Here is a 17,341-nt window from a genome sequence, read left to right as displayed (position 1 = left end):
CTGAGGAAGCACGGCCCGCAGTACCTTCTTCACCAGTACTATCTCATCAGGCAGGGGATGAGAATTCTTCGGAAGACGAACGAGAAGACGGTGAATTGGACGACAAGTCAGTATCATCGGAGTGGGACGACTATCACGCACAAACACCTTCTCCAGCTGGCCCGCCTACGGCGGATTCTCCACCGGTGGACTTTGCCAGCTTTCACAAGATTACGGGTAGAGCTACGAAAATGTTCCTCATCACAATGGAAGCTAAACAAGACGAATGCTTCCTATATGATTTTAAGGATTTGCCGCAAAGACAGAGTTGGTCTATTCCAATCATTGACTTTATATGGAAGGAAGGTCTGAAAATAATGGCTACACCAAATTCTCTACCCGCAGTACTACCTCGGGTAGATAAGAAGTATAGAGCACCTAGTTCGTCACCGGCATGCCTTATTGGTCAGGCTAAAACGGATTCCGTAGTTACGCAGGCAGCTCAAAGATGGGCTAAGAATCCATCTGCACAGGTCTCTGCTCCCCCTGATAAAGACGGTAGACGTCTTGACTCAATAGGGAAGAAGGTGTCAACTATTGCGGCAACCACGGTCCGAGCCACAAATTCACTTGCAATACTTGGGAGGTATGACAGGCAGATGTGGTCTGACATATCGCCTTTCATCGAAAAGCTTGCAGAACCAGATAGATCTGAAGCAAAAAAGATCCTACTAGAGGGAGAGAGCGTTTTATCTGAAATAATTGATGCTGCAGTGGACGTGGCAGCCACAGGTTTCAGACAGCTGGCGGGAGCAGCTGTTCTCCGGAGGCAAGGCTGGTTAAAAGCTACATCCTTTCGTCGAGAGGTCCAGACAAAGATCATGGACATGGCCTATGATGGGGAGTTCCTTTTTGGACAACATGTTGACGAGGCATTACAAGCCATAAAGAAAGACACAGACTGCACAGTCGCTGGGCTCTCCAATTTCGAAAGTCTTCCTTTCGTGGCGCAAGAGGAAGAGGCAATTTCTCTAACAGGGGAGGTTATTCACAGCAACGCTCCTACAATAACACCCAAGGAAATCAAAGATACCAGCCATACCGTCAACAAACATATGGCCAAAGGAGAAATAATTACTCTCAATCAAGAGGAAGAGACAACAACAAGAGCAAGTGAGAAACACAACCTGCCACAACTTTGTCCCAGCCTGAAGCAAATTGGAGGAAGAATATCCCGATACTACTCAAATTGGTCCAAGATTACCACGGACAGATGGGTCCTGGACGTGGTTTCCAGAGGTCACATTCTCGAATTAGTCAAAGCCCCTCCAAATTCTCCCCCAAAAGGACCACCTCCAGCTCATCTCAAAGTGCTGTTTTCCCAAATACACTCAATGATTGGGAAAGGAGCAATAGAAAAGGTACCTCAACATCAGAGGGGAACAGGATTTTATTCAAGATTTTTCCTGATCCGCAAAAAGTCGGGGGAATGGCACTCCATCCTCGACCTGCGTGCCCTCAGCAAGTACCTCAAGAAATTATTTTTCAGAATGTTGACGCTTCAAGAAATCCTCCAGTTTCTCTCATGGCAACACTCGACCTTCAGGACGCATACTTCCATGTGCCCATTTTTCCCAGACACCGGAAGTTCTTACGGTTCGGAGTGGCTGGCAGGGACTTCCAGTTCAAAGTACTCCCCTTTGGACTACGTTCAGCCAAAAATGTTAGCCCCGGTGGCCGCACACCTGAGATTAGAGGGAGTTCAAATTTATCCATATTTGGACGACTGCCTTATCAAGGCCGGTTCCATCGACTTGGCAAAAACTCAAGTTCAGAGATGTCTATCACTATTCCAGAGCCTGGGTTTTTAGGTGAATTTCAAAAAGTCTCGCCTGACTCAATCGCAGAGGAAGTCTTTCTTGGGAGCCACGCTGGACACAAGACTCGCCCAAGTGTTTATATCAAAAGAAAGGCAGGTGAAGATGGATGGCCTCAGCACTACTAACAAGAAAGTGCATTTCTCTTCGCAAGTTCAAGTCTTTCCTCTGGATGATCTTGTCCTGTATTCCTCTCACCCCAAACTGTCGCCTGCGAATGAGACCCTTACAGGAGGAACTCAGTCGTCAGTGGGTGCGAATAACAGGCTAATTCAAGGACGTCATCAACATAACTCCTCGGATGAGAAACTCCATCCAGTGGTGGGGGCAAGATGGCAACCTGCAGGTGGGATGTACATTCCAGACAGAAGGTCCCAGATTCATCGTGACCACGGATGCTTCTCTGGAGGGCTGGGGCGCCCATCTCCAAGGGATGACAGTCAGTGGCAAATGGAACATGCGACCGAAAAAATGGCACATAAATCTGCTGGAATTAAGAGCCATTTTTCTCGCCATGAAATCCTTTCAGGCGATCTTGGAGGGCTCTACAGTGTTAATACGAACGGACAACACAACCAGCATGTATTACCTGAACAAGCAGGGAGGCACAAGATCGGCCCGGTTGTCCCATCTGGCGCAGGAGATTTGGAATTGGGCCCTGGATCACAACATCAATCTGTCGGCGGTCCATGTCCCAGGGGTTGCCAATGTCCTAGCGGACTCTCTCAGCAGGTCCGCCGGAAGCAATCACGAATGGGAGCTACATCAACGATCCCTGGATCAGATATTCCGAGAGTGGGGTCATCCCGACCTGGATTTGTTTGCAACAGATCAGAACCTGAAATGCCAATGCTTTGCAAGCTGGATTCCCCACAAAGACTCGTGCGGGGATGCCCTTTCGATGAATTGGTGTCGAATATTTGCATACGCTTTTCCGCCAATTCTGTTAATTCCCAAGATCATCAGGAAGATGAGGAGTCAACCATGTCGTCTAATCCTAATTGCTCCAAGGTGGCCCGGCAATATTGGTTCACCGAGCTTCTCCTCCTCTCGGAGTGCAGGCCAATACAACTGCCTCGAATACCAAATCTCCTGACAGTTTAGAGGGGCAAAGTTTACCATCCGGACCCAGTTTCTCTGAAATTATCAGCTTGGCTCCTCAGCACAATGAATTCGCCCACTTAGACATTCCTCACGATTGTCAAGAGGTTCTAGCTAACGCCAGAGCACTGTCAATGATTAAGACCTACAAACTCAAGTGGAAGCGTTTGTGTGCCTGGTGCCAGACTGTTGATCTGCATCCCATTTATGCTAGACCAGAACAAATATTGCCTTTCTTCCTGCAGCTGGCTAGATCGGGTTTGGCGCATTCAACCCTGAAGGTATTTCTGGCAGCCATTTCCCGATTCCGTCAGGACGGATCGAACTCTGTTTTCTTCAAGAATAATCCAGCAATTTTTCAAGGGTCTATTTCGTATGTTTCCTCCGATTCGACGACCACCTCCTGCTTGGCATTTAAATGTGGTGCTAGCCCAGCTCATGCGTCACCCCGTTGAGCCGATCCATAAGGTTGACCTTAAGTTTATTACTTGGGAAGTCTCCTTGTTATTGGCTTTAACCTCTACCAGAAGGGTCAGTGGCATTCAAGCATTCACGTCTAAATCGCCTTTTTTACAATTTACCTCGGATTCGGTGGTGCTGCGTACCAATCCAAGGTACATGCCCAAGGTCACATCGGACTTTCATTTAAATGAGCCGGTAATCCTCAAGACATTTTTCCGAAATCCACAATCACCGGCTGAGCGAGCTTTACACTCTTTGGACATCAGGAGATGCCTCAGTATGTTGGGGCAGACATTGAGGGCAGGTGCCTGCTACTACGGGTGAAGCTCGATGGGCTGGATCTTTCGATATTAAATTCATATGCGCTTAATGTTGATGATCCTGATTTCTTCTCCCGTCTCCAGGAGGTCCTTGTTTCGGATCTCGACGCCCCCCTCCCCTGGCTTGGAGACTTTAATTGTGTACTGGACCCGGAATTAGATAGACACTCTCCCCGTGCAGGCACGAAACCACGTATGACGGCGAGACTCCGGGAGGTGATGCACAACCTGGGGGTCACTGATGTGTGGCGACAGGGCAACCCCCTACAGAGACTGTACACCTGTTATACCCCGACGCACAATACTCATAGTAGGTTGGATAGGGTCCTCGCCGCTAACATCGATGCGTCTCTCTCCTTGACGGTCACTCATCAAGCCCGTTTCCTCTCCGACAACTCACCGGTGACGTGTGCTGTGCAGTGGGTCGCCGCACCCTCCCGTCCCCGGACGTGGAGGATGCCGATGGACCTCTTACAGGACCAGGTGGGGAGAGACCATGTGGCGACGGCCCTGACTAACTATTTGGACATGAACTGGGAGGGGGTAGATATACCCTATTCGGTTAAGTGGGACGCCCTGAAGGCGGTGGTGCGAGGCGAATGTATGGGCCTTGCCTATGGGGTGCGGAACCAGTTGCTCCGTGACTTGCAGGAAGCGGAGGATCGCCGTCGGCATTATTAGACTGTGTCGGATCCTGATGACTCTGATCAAGAGTCGGAACGGACGGCCCGTGTGTGCGTCCCCGACATACTGACCCGACAGGTTAAATACACTCTGGGCCAGTACCGACAGCGCCTCCATCGTGAAGGGGACAAGTCTGGGCGATTATTGGCCTGGATTCTCAAGAGAGAGTTCGCCCCGGCGCGGTTAGTTGCCCTGAGGGCCCCCGCGGGGGACATAGTGCACTCGGAAGCGGGTATTCTCGGAGTCCTCCAATCGCATTTGCTGACGGTATATGCTGCAGACCCCTCGGTGACGGAGATCTCCTATCATATCTTATCTTCGGGGATTGCCTCTCCAGCCCTTTCGGGGGAGGCTGCGGAGGAGTTAGACGTGGCTCTCTTGCTCCGTGAGGTCAGGGTGGTGCTGGCCAGTCTACCACAGGCTAAGACCCCGGGGAGTGATGGGTTCCCGCCTGAATTTTACCAGGCCTTTGAGGCGGTCCTGGCCCCCCTCCTTCTACAGGTTTACTGTGAGGCGCTAGATTGTGGCGCTCTCCCGCCTACCATGAATCAGGGTGAAGTTTGTATGATCCCGAAACCCGGTGGGGACAGCTACGACCCCGCGGCGTACCAGCCCATTACTCTGATCAACACGGACGTGAAAATCCTAACTAAATTATTGGCCGCTCGACTGGCGCGCACATGGCGCACTTGGTACATCAGGACCAATGCAAGTTTATCCCAGACCGCAACACCGCAATGAATCTACGGCGCCTGAACCATATCCTCCATGAGGTGCGAGATAGGGAGGACCCCCAGGTCCTAGTGTCCATTGACCTGGCCAAGGCGTTCGATACGGTTAACTGGGGGTAGTTGCTGGAGGTTCTCCGGTTGGTGGGCCTGGGGCCGGTCTTTTGCGACTGGATCCAGATCCTATATGGGGCGCCTCGAGCCCGAGTTCGGCTTGGATCGGCACGATCTGACGATTGGCCTTTGGGTAGGGACACTCGGCAGGGGTGTCCCCTCTCGCCGCTACTTTTCGCCTTGGCGATTGAGCCTTTGGCAGTCTCTGTTCGCACGGAAATGACACAATGGGGGATCAAGGTGGGGGATACCGTGAATGTGATTTCATTGTACGCAGACAATGCTTTGTTCTATTTAACGTCCCCGAGTGAGTCACTCCCCATTCTGCTGCAACTTTTGGACCGCTTTGGGGCAGCCTCGGGTCTGCGAATGAATCTCGGGAAGTCCCTAATCTTCCCCCTGGCGGGTTGCTCTCCGGACCCGAGGGTGGGCCTCCCGCACCTGGGGTTGAGATGGGAACTGGAGGCCTTCCCGTATTTGGGCATCCAGGTGGCCTCTTCGGACGAGCAATTGCTGGCCCGTAACGCCGGGCGGGTGCTACGATCCCTCCAGCAGTCTGTGTCTTTCTGGAACACGCTCCCGCTCTCCCTCATGGGACGATTGGCTGTGGCTAAAATGGTCATGCTGCCGCGAACGCTCTACGTCTTACAGAACTCTCTGTGCCCGCTCCCCCCGCGTATGTTTCGCACGCTCAACACCTTACTCACTTTGTTACTCTGGGAGGGAAGGCGCAGTAGAGTCGCTCTACACACCGTTGTCAGGAGTTGGGAGGAGGGGGGCCTGGAGGCTCGAGGTTTGGTTTGTATTGCTATGCGGCGCAGCTCCTACCGGCTGCGAGGTGGTTCGTGAGCGCGAATACTTGGGAGATGAGACTCCTGGCGGGTAGAGCGGATGAGAGGACGCTGCAGGCGGCACTGATGCGGGGGAGGGGAGCGGATGAGACCTTGCCATATATCGTGAGACACGCTGCGGGGATCTGGCAACGGTTTGTTGAAAGTATTTTGAGACGGGCCCCCTTTCACAGGGAGTTGCCAGTCTGGATTCTGGCGCCCGTGGTGCTTATGGAGGACCATATGTCCTTCCGGAACTGGCGTGAGGGTGGTTGTGAGACCTTAGCGGACCTTTACCCGGACGACTCCTTTTTGTCCTTTGAACAAGCTACAGAGGCCTTCGGACTGGGTGAGGGGCAATTCCTCCATTATAGGGGACTCCAGGAGATGGTGAAGGCGACTTGGCCGCAGTTCCCGGAGGCGCCTCCGATGTCTCACACCCTCAACATCCTCCTTTCTTGCGGCCGGGGACAACGGCTGATCACATTGCTGTATTCGGCCATGCGGCGGGACTCCGAACCACCGGTTTCACCATCCTGGGCGGGCTGGGAAGCGGATCTCAGTGTTGGCCTGGAGCCCGGACAGCGCAAATGCATCGGAGCTCTCACCCGTAAGGTGTTGTGCAACGTGAGGTTTAAATTAATTCATTTAAATTTTGTACTTCGCACCTATATCACCCCGGTTTCCTTGCGGCGCATCTCTGGAGACAGACGGGACGACTGCCCTAGGTGTGGGGTGGAGGGGGCGGGATTTCTGCACTTGGCCTGGGAGTGCCCGCTGGTCGGGGACTTCTGGAGGCAGGTGGTGTAGCACATTCGGAATGTTACGGGCCTCCGGATCACCTTGCCCCCTCTTCATTGTTTGTTAGCTTTGGTCCCCAAGCCCAAAAAGAGAAATTTATCCTATGAGATGTTGCAGCTGCTCCTGGTGTTAGCACGACGAAGGGTGGCTATTACCTGGATGGGACCTGACATATCATTGTGGCTTAGGGATGTCAGGGAATGGTCCTTAGCTGAGGAGACACACATGCAGCACACCCGTAGGGATGAAAAGCTGCAGGAGGACCTGCTTGCATGGAGGATGATGTGTGCAGTGGGGTCGTCCTGTAGTGACTCGGACGCCACCAGTGCTGAACTGTTCACCCCGGAGGAGTCTGAATCCGAGGGAGAGGGAGGCGGGAGCGGGGATGGGGGGACTGTCCTGGGGTAGTGCCCTGCTGATAACGCACGTATAATCACTGTTGCAATTGTGATTTGCTTTGTGTTCCGAAAGTTTGCTTAGGATTCTGATGCCTGTGCTCAAATGGGCCCTGATGAGATGAACAAACTGTACACACATGTTTTGCTAATGATGCCTAGTTTGGGGGGGGACTGTTTCGATGTTCCTAAAAGTTTTTCACCGATAAAAATGTCAAAACGTGATGATACAGTCTCCTATATGTTAAGTGGTTATGGATGCGGAGCTCCTTAGCTCTTTACCATATTGCCGCCTGGCCCCCGGGATGTGGGCTGAATGGCTATGTTTTATCTAGGTCTTCTGGACCAAGTCCCATTATGTGCTGTGATCTCGCTCCACTGTATATTTTTCATCACAATAAAAACTAATTACATTTTTTTTTTTTTAAAAAGATGTTGATTAATTTTGCAGATCGCAGGGCCAAATGCCGTTGTATAGTTGGTAGTATTTACACCATATTGACACGCCTTGCAAACAGAGCTTTTATAGAACCCCTTTCTCGCCATTAACCAAGAGCCTTTACTTCTAGTCTTAAAATTACTCCTAACCGGAGAGGAACCCATGCTATTGATTTTCCTGAAGGTTACAGATGGCATATTGGGCAGTAACCCCCCTATCACAGGATCGCCCTTGATAATTGGCCAATTCCTTCTGACTATCTCCCTGATCTGTTTCTCTTGTCGTGAAAAACCAAGGATTAGTCTTATGGGTTCCTCCTGTGGATTCACACTGCTCTGTTTCTTTCTGTACTTCAACAAATCCTGCCTGGCCAACGATTTTGATTTAACAAACACTGACTCAATAACATCTGAACTGTACCCCTATCCAAAAACCTACTTTTACATTCACTCTGTTTCTTATTACAGTCATCCTCTCTGCTGCATATCCGTCGTATGCGTAGCATCTCCCCATAAGGGATGCTCTTAATTAGGTGAGACGGATGCGCACTAGAAGCATACAAGAGTGTATTGCCCAATGTGGGCTTTCGATATAGGGTAGTAGTCAATTCATTATCAACCACCTGGACTTTCACGTCAAGGAATGTGACCATTTCTTTACTTATCTCCGTTGTAAAATGTAGGTTAACTGTGTTGCAATTCAATGTTTCAATAAAGTCAATAGCACTTTCAATGTCCCCATCCCACACTATAAATAAATCGATATAGTGCAGCCATGTTACCACACTCTTATTAAAAATCTGCTCATGTTGTTGCCTGAGGAACAGCTCCTCCACCAACCCATAAACAAACAAGCGTAACTGGGGGAGAAGCTGGCCCCCATAGCAACACCCTGGGTCTGCTGGAATATTTTACCATCAAATAGAAAAATATTATTTTCCAAGCAGAATATTAACATTTTGAGCAACATATTAGAGTAAATAATGGGCCTGCTAAGCAATAAGTACTCTATTGCTCGCATGCCATCTTTGTTTTTGATACATGTATGTAAACTGGATACATCAAGAGCTAGTAATAAATAAGTAGACTTCCATTGTGTGTTCTGTATCTTTCTGAGAAAGTCACTTGTATCTTGCACGTATGATTTCAGACCTCTTACAAAGTTTTGCAAGATAAAGTCACTATACTTCGAAAGGTTCTCCAAGAGGCCATCGCACGCAGCAATGATGGGGCGCCCCAGAGGTTTATACATACTTTTGTGTACTTTAGGTATGAAATAAATCACTGGGACAATGGGATGTTATTTCTTCAGATATTTAAATTCCTCCCAATTAAGTAGCCCAACATTTTTCCAGGCCAATAATTGTGGAAACAAAGCTTCTTGAGTAACCTTGTTCTTTGTAAATGGGACCTTTCTATAGCACTCAATGTTATTCAGTTGACTGTATGCCTCCTGCAGATAATCTTGAACAAGCCATAACACCAAATTACCCCCTTTATCTGAGTTCCGTATTATAATTTGGTGATTGTCCTTCAATTTGTTAACAAGCTGCCAATATTTCCTCTCCTGGTTCGTTATTTCCCTTTTTGACTTTGCGGTAGCAATATTGAGTCTTTTTACTTGTGCTATCAATTGTTCATTAAAAACATCTATTGAATCCCGCACCATGATAGGTACAAATTTTGATTTTTGTTTGAATGGTGTTCGAGGCTTGACATTAGTCCCAACTATTTTTGTTGGCTGTGTATTTTCATTTTCCAACAGGGATACCACATGAGATGACTGGGAGAGATCCCTTAAAGTTTCCTCTTCTCTCTCCAACTTCTGCATGTCATATAACAGTTCATAGTCTGCCCCTACAAGCCCTTGCATCCCAGTGTTCTGTGATGTTGCTACCTCTTCCTCACCTCGTGGTGTTGTACGTGCGGATCAAAACTGACGATCCCTGTATTTGAGGAAGAAACGCTCTAAGAGATAAGAAAATGGCTTTGAGCTCCAGTCTGTTTATGTGCATCTGGCACTAGGTAAAGGACCATCTTCCTTGAACTTGCAGGTTTTGCAAGTGTCCTCCCCATCCTTCCATAGAAGCATCTGTTGTGACTACGAAATCGGAAGGACTGGGAGAAAAGACTGTCCTTGTCTGAGATGAGAGGTCCGAGTCCACCACTTGAGGGCTTCTTTCATTCGAAAAGTGACCTTTATTACATCGTCGAAGGAGCCTGAGGTTTGAACCCATTGAGTCTGTAATTCCTCTTGAGGAGGTCTCATATGTAATCAAATTAGAGGAACAAGATCTATTGCAGAAGAGAGCATTCCCAGCAGAGACGTGTACAATTCTCACTGAAACACACTTTTTTCTGTACAGTTTGAGTGCTAATGCTCTTGATCGATGTTGCCTTTCTTCGGAGAGAAAAGCCTTGCTTTGGATGGTGTCTAGTTTCGCTCCCAGAAATGTCATTATTCGATTTGGGTAAATTGAAGATTTTTCAAAATTGACCAAAAGACCCAGCTTGTGAAAATGAGTGAGGCAGTCCTTTGTTGCTTTTTCCACTAAGCGAGAAGATGGAGCTTTTAACAACCAGTCTTCTAGGTAAGGGAATACCTGATGAACTTTGGACCTCAAGGCTGCTGCCACTGGAGCTAGCAATTTTGTGAACGTCCGTGGAGCCGATTTGAGGTCAAATGGAAGAACTCGGAAATGATTGTGGGTACCAGCCACTGTGAACCTCAGGAACTTCCTATGTTTTTGATGAATAGGGACATGGAAATGTGCATCCTCAAGATCTAATGATGTCATGTAATCACCCTTGTTGAGGCGGCGCAGGATGTCTGAAAGAGTAACCATCCTGAATGTCTGACTCTATAGATATTTTTTCAATTCCCTGAGGTCTAGGATAGGCCTCCACTCTCCTGATTTTTTGCGATGATTAATAAATGGGAGTAGAAACCTTTCCTTCGTTGGGAAAAAGGGACCTTTTCTAATGCCCCTTTCTGAAGCATGACCCGCGCTTCCTTTCTGAGTAAGTGAAGGTGAGGGGGATGCGATCCCCTGGGAGGAGTATTGGGCGGTTTTTGGAAGAATTCCAATGTGTGGCCATAAGAGATGAGATCCAGGACCCACTTGTCCGTAGTGATGTTTCTCCACTGATCTATATGCTTGGAAATCGTTGCACCATTTTTGGGAAAAGAATGAGCATTGGGAAGCTGCTCCGGCCCTGCCCCGTTCTCGGCGCCGTTCGTCCCTTCTCCGGCTCAATCAATCAATCAATCAGTGACACTTATAAAGCGCGCTACATACCCGTAGGGTCTCAAGGCGCTGGGGGGGGGGGGTGCCGCTACTGCTCGAACAGCCAGGTCTTCAGCTTCTTCCTGAAGGAGAGGTGGTCTTGGGTCAGGCGCAGGTCGGACGGGAGGGAGTTCCAGGTCTTGGCGGCCAGGTAGGAGAAGGACCTTCCTCCTGTGGTTGCTCTTCGGATGCGGGGGACGGCGGCGAGGGCGTGGTTGGCTGATCGGAGGTGGCGTTTGGGAGCGTAGAAGTTGACTCGGCTGTTGAGGTAGCTCGGGCCTTGGTCGTGTAGGGCTTTGTGTGCGTGGGTGAGGAGGCGGAAGGTGATTCTCTTGTTGATGGGGAGCCAGTGAAGGTCTCTCAGATGTCCGGAGATGTGGCTGGATCGTGGGATGTCGAGGATGAGTCTGGCTGAGGCGTTTTGGATCCGCTGGAGTCTCTTCTGGAGCTTGGCGGTGGTCCCGGCGTAGAGGGCGTTGCCGTAGTCCAGTCGGCTGGTGACGAGGGCCTGGGTGACGGTCTTCCTGGTCTCTGTGGGGATCCACCAGAAGATCTTCCGTAGCATGCGTAGGATGTTGAAGCACGCCGAGGAGACGCTGTTGACTTGCCTGGTCATGGAGAGGGAGGAGTCCAGGATGAAGCCCAGGTTACGTGCATGGTCTGTCGGTTCGGGTGCGGTGCCCAGGGCGGGAGGCCACCAGGAGTCGTCCCAGGCGGAGGGAGAGGAGCCCAGGATGAGGACCTCCGTCTTGTCCGAGTTCAGTTTCAGGCGGCTGGTCGTCATCCACTCGGCTACCTCTTTCATCCCTTCGTGTAGGTTGGCTCTGGCGGCGGCGGGGTTGTTGGTCAGGGAGAGGATCAGCTGGGTGTCGTCGGCGTAGGAGATGATGCTGAGGTGGTGTTTGCGTACGATGGCCGCGAGGGGGCTCATGTAGACGTTGAAGAGGGTGGGGCTCAGGGATGATCCTTGGGGGACGCCGCAGATGACTTCGGAGGCCTCTGACTTGTACGGTGGTAGGCGGACTCGCTGTGTTCTTCCGTCGAGGAAGGAGATGATCCATTCCAGCGCCTTGTCCTGGATTCCGATGTTGCTGAGGCGCCGTATTAGGGTGCGGTGGCAGACCGTGTCGAATGCCGCGGAGAGGTCTAGGAGGATGAGGGCCGCTGTTTCTCCATTGTCCATCAGGGCTCGGATGTCATCGGTGGCGGCGATGAGGGCGGTCTCGGTGCTGTGTTTGGCTCGGAAGCCGGACTGTGAGGGGTCGAGGGATCCGTTCGTCTCGAGGAAGGCGGCCATCTGCTTGTTGGCGGTCTTCTCGATGACTTTGGCTGGAAACGGGAGAAGCGAGATGGGGCGGTAATTCTTGAGGTCGGTGGGGTCCGCTGTTGGTTTCTTGAGTAGAGCGCTGAGTTCGGCGTGTTTCCAGCTCTCGGGGAAGATGGCGGTGTCGAAGGATGTGTTGATGATGTCTCGCAGGTGGGGTGCGATGACAGCGTCGGCCTTGTTGAAGATGTGGTGGGGGCAGGGGTCGGTTGGTGATCCGGAGTGGATTGAGTTCATCGTGCGGATGGTGTCTTCTGTGCTGATCGGGGTCCAGGCGTGGAGGGTGGTGGTGGTGGGGGGGGGTGGCTGGTCGGTCGTGGTGTGCGTTGGTTGGTTGTTGAAACTGCTGTGTATGTCTGTGATCTTGTTGTGGAAGTAGGAGGCGAGGGAGTTGCAGAGGTCTTGCGATGGGGTGATGTCGTTGTTTCCTGCGTTGGGGTTGGAAAGCTCTTTCACGATGTTGAAGAGTTCCTTGCTGTTGTGTGCGTTGTTGTCCAACCGGTCCTTGAATGCTGTTCTCTTGGCGGCGCGGATCAGCTGGTGGTGTTTCCGGGTGGCAAGTTTGTAGGAGGTCCTGTTGTCCGGTGTCGGATCCCTTTTCCAGACTTTCTCGAGGGCTCGGCAGTTCTTCTTGGAGCTCTTGAGTTTGTCGGTGAACCATGGGGCCTTCTTGCTGCCGGGTCTGTTAGGCGGGGTCCTCAGCGGGGTGAGTTCGTCCGCGCAGTTGCTGATCCACTTCGTGATGTTATCGGCGGCCTGGCTGGGGTTCGCTGAGCTGGCAGGAGGGTGTTGGCTCAGGGAGGTGGCGAGCTGGTCTGCTGTGATCTTGTTCCAGCTTCTGCGGGCGGTGTGTTGCTGGTGTTGGTGGGTCGTTGTTCTCTTGAAGGTGAAGTGGACGCAGCTGTGGTCCGTCCATTGAAGCTCTGTGGCGTGGCTGAAGTCGATGTCTGTGCTGGATGAGAAGACGGCGTCGAGTGTGTGTCCGGCGAGGTGGGTGGGGGTGGACACCAGTTGCTTGAGTCCCAGGTTGGCGAGGTTGTCGAGCAGGGTGCTGGTGTTGTGGTCGTTGTTGTTCTCCAGATGGAAGTTGAGGTCTCCCAGGAGGATGTAGTCAGCGGAGGGGAGGGCATGCGGGCTGACGAAGTCGGCGATGTCCTCGCTGAATTGCGTGCGTGGTCCAGGGGGTCGGTAGATCAGGGTGCCTCTGAGGGTGGTGTTCGGGTTGGTGTGGATCTGGAAATGCAGGTGTTCGGCGCTGGTCAGGGTGTTGTCGGTGCTGGTCGTGAGGCGGATGGTGTTCCTGTGGATGATGGCGATGCCTCCTCCCATCTGGTTGGCGTTTCGGTCCCTCCGGACGATCTTGTAGCCCTCTGGGATAGCGATGGCGATGTCGGGAGCTGATGAGGCGTTCATCCAGGTCTCCGTGAGGAAGGCAACGTCAGGGGCTGTGGTGTCGAGGAGGTTCCAGAGTTCGATGGCGTGTCTGTGGACGGAGCGGGTGTTGAGCAGGATGCACTTGAGGTGGGTGCTGCTGGAGTTCGACTTGGCGGGTGCTGGTGCGGGGCTGGTCCGGCTACAGGAGAACTTGCAGGCGTGGCAGCTGAACGGTCCGTGGGTGCGTCTTGGAGTGGCTTGGTGGCATTCTGGGAGTCGGCCGGTGTTGAGAGCGATGAGGGTGGCGGCTGAGTACGTCAGGCGGGTCGGTCGGGCTCTTCGGGGGCCAGGGGTCCTGGCACTGGGCGCGGTCCAGGCGCGGACGGGCGTAGACGGGCTTACCTTTGGCGCGCCTTCGGCGCACAATCGGCGCGCCCGCTGCGCGTGACCGCTGCGCGTTCGCACGGTCGCCATTTAAGGCGAAGTGCGCGGGTGGGCGGGGCAGCTGGGAGGCGGGAGCGGGGAGGGTTACAGAAGAAAAAGGGGCGGGGACAAGCGGCGGTGGCGGGAAGGGAGGGCGGGGGGCGGCGCGGTAGGCGGACAACCAGGAAGGAGAGCACACACGTTACAAATCTAAACCGGCACAAAATAGCGACAAAAACGGGAAAAAAACAGAGATAAACACAGATCAGCAATACAAGCACAAATACCTGACAAAACAAAACAAGGGGAAAAAGCGCTCGCAGCGGCGGCAGCCGGCGAACGAGGCACAAAGGATGTATGACGGTACAACGCGTACCATCACAACGCATCCCTTTACCACGCATCCCTTACAACGCAAGACGTTACCACGACTTGCGTTGGGGGTGCGGATTTCGAATAGTATAATTTACTATTCTAACACCAGTCCCCGTGGACCCTAGGGAAGGTGTTGGGATAGTAAATATACTATTTGTAATCCTTTAGCGCCCTCCAGCGCAAGTCGTGGTAACGACTTGCGTTGTAAGGGATGCGTGCTAAAGGTACTGCGTTGTTAAAACATCGTGGTAAACGATGTTTACCGGCACAAACAAGGCAGCAGCGAGGCAGAGGGCAGGCAAGGGGCACACGCAGCAGCTGGTGGCCGTGCGGCGCGGGGGTGTCCCACAAGTGGGTCACACTCACCTGCGTCGCACGGTCGCCATTTAAGGCCAAGTGCGCGGGTGGGCGGGGCAGCTGGGAGGCGGGAGCGGGGAGGGTTACAGAAGAAAAAGGGGCGGGGACAAGCGGCGGTGGCGGGAAGGGAGGGCGGGGGGCGGCGCGGTAGGCGGACAACCAGGAAGGAGAGCACACACGTTACAAATCTAAACAGGCACAAAATAGCGACAAAAACGGGAAAAAAACAGAGATAAACACAGATCAGCAATACAAGCACAAATACCTGACAAAACAAAACAAAACAAGGGGAAAAAGCGCTCGCAGCGGCGGCAGCCGGCGAACGAGGCACAAACAAGGCAGCAGCGAGGCAGAGGGCAGGCAAGGGGCACACGCAGCAGCTGGTGGCCGTGCGGCGCGGGGGTGTCCCACAAGTGCTCTGCCGCTGCCTCCCTCTACGCCAGAGGCGGACGACGACTGGAACGGGTCTGAGGACCCTCTTGCTCGGCAATGTGATTCCGAACAAGATTAGGTGGACGACCTGGGAGACGCGGGCAAACTCTGTTTATTCTGACCCGGGGTTTGCCTCTCCTCCGCCTACTATGGAGGAGGGTGCTTCCTACACCATGGTGCTCCATCGGTCTGCAGAGGCTCTCAATCTCGACCTTCCTCCTGAGGCCCTCAAAACCAACCTCCTTACAGAGGTGCTCCAACAGCGTCTACATCGTCGGAGCTACTGCTTCCTTTCAATGAGGCCCTTACGGAAGTCCTCTTGGGCACTTGGTTGCTGCTGGCCACGGGGGCGCCGGTGGATAAAAATGTCGCCAGGTGTCACCGCCCGGTGCCTGGTGATCCTGCCTTCCTGATCACTCACCCTACGCCTGAGAGCCTGGCCATTCAAGCCTCGACGTCGCAGAGTGCCTTTCCCATGACTCCGCCGGATAAGGACTCTAAAAGGCTGGAACAATTTGGTAAGAGGAGGTTCTCCTCGATCAGCTTAGGGCTGCAATCGGGCTGTTACTCCCACGCAGTGTGGGATTCCGTTGCTCAGGTCTTGCCTCAGTGTTCTGAGGAGGTCCAGACTGTCCTTTCCCAAGCGATTGCTGAAGGTAAGGATGCTGCTAAGTTTGCCATCAGGTGTGGTTTGGACACCACTGATTCGTTGGGCAGGGCAATTTCCACGACTGTGGCGTTGCAGCGCCATGCCTGGTTGCATTCGACTGGGTTCTCGCCCGATGTCCAAGGCTCGCTCATGGACATGCCCTTTGATGGCTCCCGCCTCTTTGGCAATAAGGCAGACCGTGCACTGGAGCGCTTTAAGGACTCACGGGCCATGGACAAGTCCTTGGGTCGTTCTACGACGAACCCTGCCACTCCTCGGTTTCGTTCCTTTGGTGGCCAGGGCAGAGGCACCTAGGCACGCTCCTCCAACAAGCCTGTGCAGAACCAGCCTCAGCGCGGCCGCAGCTTCCGCAGGGGTGGGTCTGGGAACCAGTGTGCGGGTCAGTCCACCTCTACCCCGCTGTTTCCACCTCCAAGCCTTCCTAATCAGAGATTCAGGGCGCAACCACGCCGTTGGGTAGCAGGGTCCGTCACCCCCTCCACCACTGGCACGAAATTACATCAGACAGGTGGGTGCTGCAGATAATCTGCCAGGGTTATTCCCTTCCCTTTCAGTCCTCCCCTCCAGCCATGCACCTCGGTGCCACCGCATGTCTGGGGATCATTTGGTACTTCTCCAACAGGAAATCACAGCCCTCTTGGCCAAGGGGGCCATCGAGTGCGTTCCCAGGCAGGAATTAGGGAGTGGTTGTTGTTCCCACTACTTTCTGGTCCCGAAGAAGGACCAGGGGGGCCTGCGCCACGGGGGGGCGCTAGCTGGGGCACAAGCGGAATGGCCACCATCGGGTGAGGCTCCCGCAGTCCGGCCATAAATCCATCAATTATCCTTTGTTCTGCCCTCACTGAATACCGGCAAAAAACGCTATATGGCTGATGAACTCCTGGAGAGTGCGAGCTGTAATTCTTAATGACTGAAGTCGTGACCTGAGGCGGCAGCAGACGTCCGACAAAGCTGTGCGGACGGACGCTTGGGGGGTCCTGGAGCTGCGACTGGGATATGACAGGCACGCAAGTGTCGCGGTGCACAGGCCGGGGAGCTACAGATACGATGACCCTGTCACAGTGAGTCTGCCAGCGAACTATACGATAATAAACATGCCTCGCGTAACCACGATAATAAATCAGCAGGCTTAAACATGTGCCCCTCTGATATATGGCCACAGAGACTGAGCGCGAGGTCATTGCATGGAATAGCTTCTTCATGTGGCACGCATGGCGGCAAGGAACGCTGACTGGCATTTGGCACGTTCTTAATTAACGGCTGTCGGAAAAGTGAGTGCTGGCACAGCGGAGCTCACGGACTTGCAGGTGACGCTGCCTAGCTGCACACAGTACAACGCATTCGCAGACTGGTATCCAATAAATAGGGGC

The 17,341-nt window shown here is 52.8% G+C and overlaps 1 protein-coding gene across 1 annotated transcript in view; it reads left to right on the top strand.

Annotated features, from left to right (window-relative positions):
- The window catches only part of ULK2 (unc-51 like autophagy activating kinase 2), a 480,539-nt gene that overhangs the window by 396,733 nt on the left and 66,465 nt on the right, over positions 1 to 17,341 (top strand). The window lies entirely within an intron of this gene.

Source organism: Lissotriton vulgaris, unplaced genomic scaffold (genome assembly GCF_964263255.1).
Source record: "Lissotriton vulgaris unplaced genomic scaffold, aLisVul1.2 SCAFFOLD_740, whole genome shotgun sequence".
Lineage (NCBI taxonomy): Eukaryota > Metazoa > Chordata > Amphibia > Caudata > Salamandridae > Lissotriton > Lissotriton vulgaris.
The sequence above is the reverse complement of the archived record's forward strand: the minus strand, read 5'-3'. Positions and strand labels throughout refer to the sequence as shown.